The 2500-nt window shown below is 55.0% G+C and overlaps 1 non-coding gene across 1 annotated transcript; it reads left to right on the top strand.

Moving 5' to 3' along the window:
* Positions 1 to 2351: 2351 nt before the first annotated feature.
* Positions 2352 to 2470, top strand: LOC143608235 (5S ribosomal RNA). Its single transcript, XR_013149192.1, has one exon. It is a non-coding gene; the product is annotated as a 5S ribosomal RNA (ribosomal RNA).
* The last annotated feature ends 30 nt before the right edge of the window (positions 2471 to 2500 follow it).

The raw sequence follows: 2500 nt of genomic DNA, 5'->3' as shown, positions 1-2500 counted from the left end.
GGCGCCTTGGCATGTCTTGGCCTGGCCATGGGCGTGCCTTGGCATGCCTTTGGCTTGCCCATGGGCGCCTTGGCATGCCCTGGACGTGCCTTTGGCTTGCCTTGGGATGCCTTAGGCTTGCCCATGGGCGCCTTGGCATGCCTTAGGCTTGCCTTTGGCTTGCCTTGGCTTGCCTTGGCCGTGCCTAGGCCGAGCCTTGCATGCCCAAGACGTGCCTTTGGCTTGCCCATGGGCGCCTTGGCATGCCTTGGCCTGGCCATGGGCGTGCCTTGGCATGCCTTTGGCTTGCCCATGGGCGCCTTGGTATGCCTTGAACGTGCCTTTGGCCTGCCTTGGCATGCCTTTGGCTTGCCTTGGCCTGGCCATGTGCGTGCCGGGGCATGCCTTGGCCGAGCCTTGCATGCCCAAGACGTGCCTTTGGCTTGCCTTGGCATGCCTTTGGCTTGCCTTGGCCGTGCCTAGGCATGCCTTTGGCTTGCCCATGGGCGCATTGGCATGCCTTGGCCGTGCCTTTTGCTTGCCCATGGGCGCCTTGGCATGCCTTGGCCTGGCCATGGGCGTGCCTAGGCATGCCTTTGGCTTGCCTTGGCCGAGCTTTGGCATGCCTTGGACGTGCCTTGGCCTGGCCATGGGCGCCTTGGCATGCCGTTGGCTTGCCCATGGGCGTGCCTTGGCATGCCTTTGGCTTGCCCATGGGCGCCTTGGCATGCCTTGGGCTGGCCATGGGCGTGCCTTGGCAAGCCTTGGCCTGACCATGGGCGTGCCTTGGCATGCCCTAGACGTGCCTTTGGCTTGCCTTGGCCGTGCCTTTGGCTTGCTTTGGCCGTGCCTAGGCATGCCTTTGGCTTGCCCATGGGCGCCTTGGCATGCCTTGGCCTGGCCATGGGCGTGCAACTTTGGGGCAGTATACTCGGGTCGTTGTGCAAGAAACCAAGTCGTTGGGCAAGCTTCGTATGCAACATGGGGGAGGGGCTTTGGTTTCTCGTACGTTGAACCTCCATATTTTAGCTTGGTAGCCAACTTTGCCCAGGCATGGGCGCTCAACACCCACCCCTTCCCTATATATGCATTCTGAACAATTAGCATAGTGACAGGAACAGATATTAAATTTTTGAGGAATCATAATTTTTGAAAACCCTACCAAACGAGGTCGGATTGACACGAAATTTGGCGTGGGGCATCGGGACATTGAAATATGAGTTTCCCAAAAAAAAAATTTTGGTTTTCGGGTCGGGACGGGCCGCTTGGTGGGCCCGGTTGGTCCGTAAGGCCTTTGGTGGGGGCAAGGTGTCCAAACGGGGTTGGATCGACACGAGGCTCTGTGAGGGTACTCGTGACCATGAGATATGACTGTCCAAGAGAAATGAACCCCCTTTCGTGTCGTGAAGGGCCCGCGGGCCGGGCTTGGTGGGCCCGTGGGCCTGTTTTGGGCAACTCCGCTTTAATGACACGAGGCGTTGCGTCCGGGACATGAGAGGAAACTTTATGAGCGGTTTATGGGGTCGGGGTTGGTAACCTCATGTTTTCGGGTCAACACGTTGACCGTGTCGTGCTCGGGCCCTCGACGTCACCACAAGTTTCACGAAAATGGGACTTGTAGCGGGGAAGCATTATCATGGGTATAGGTGGTGTGTTATGGAATCGTTAGTCGGTCACGATCGTTAGTCAGTCATGTGTTTAAAACGTAGATCCGTGTCGTGCTCGGACCCGAATGCGGACCGGGCTCGCTCGACATCAACGTTCCAGGTTTTTTTACAGAATGGGTCGACGTTAACGGGTATGGAATCATGACATCATGTCTTCGGGTTAACCCGAAGCCGATGGACCGTAACAGGTTTGTCGAACAGCGTGCTAACCTTACCGGGCAGCGGGCCAGGTTTGCCGGGCAACGTGGATACTTTACCGGGCAACGCCGACATTTTATCGGGTAACGTGCTAACCTTACCGGGCAACGTGCCCAGGTTACCGGCAACGTGCCGTGCATTTATCGGGTAACGTGCCAGGTTTTACCGGCCAGCTTTGGTTTTGCAAGTCATTGTGGCCAGGTTATCGGGCGACGTGACTTGCGAACATGAGAGGAAACTTTATGACCAGCTTATCGGGTAAAGTGCCAGGATTACAGGCCAGTTTGCTAAATGTCATGTGGTGATTGTATAAAACAATATAATCATGGTGGATATACACATTCATAGCATTGCAGCTACTTGTGCCTCGTATCCACAGAACTTCACAGTTAAGCGTGCTTCGTCTAGAGTAGTACTAGGATGGGTGACCCCACTGGGAAGTCTTGATTCTTTTATTTTTTTACCTTTTGGGAAATGTATAAATGAATAAGCTAATGCTTCTATTTCGGTTGCGATCATACCAGCACTAATGCACCGGATCCCATCAGAACTCCGCAGTTAAGCGTGCTTGGGCGAGAGTAGTACTAGGATGGGTGACCCCCTGGGAAGTCCTCGTGTTGCAACCCTTTTTTTTGATACTTTTATGTTTTTGTGCA

This window comes from Bidens hawaiensis, unplaced genomic scaffold, assembly GCF_021521415.1.
Source record: "Bidens hawaiensis isolate Kalapana, Puna unplaced genomic scaffold, B.hawaiensis_p1.1 tig00111583_1, whole genome shotgun sequence".
Classification (NCBI taxonomy): Eukaryota; Viridiplantae; Streptophyta; class Magnoliopsida; order Asterales; family Asteraceae; genus Bidens; species Bidens hawaiensis.
The sequence above is the reverse complement of the archived record's forward strand: the minus strand, read 5'-3'. Positions and strand labels throughout refer to the sequence as shown.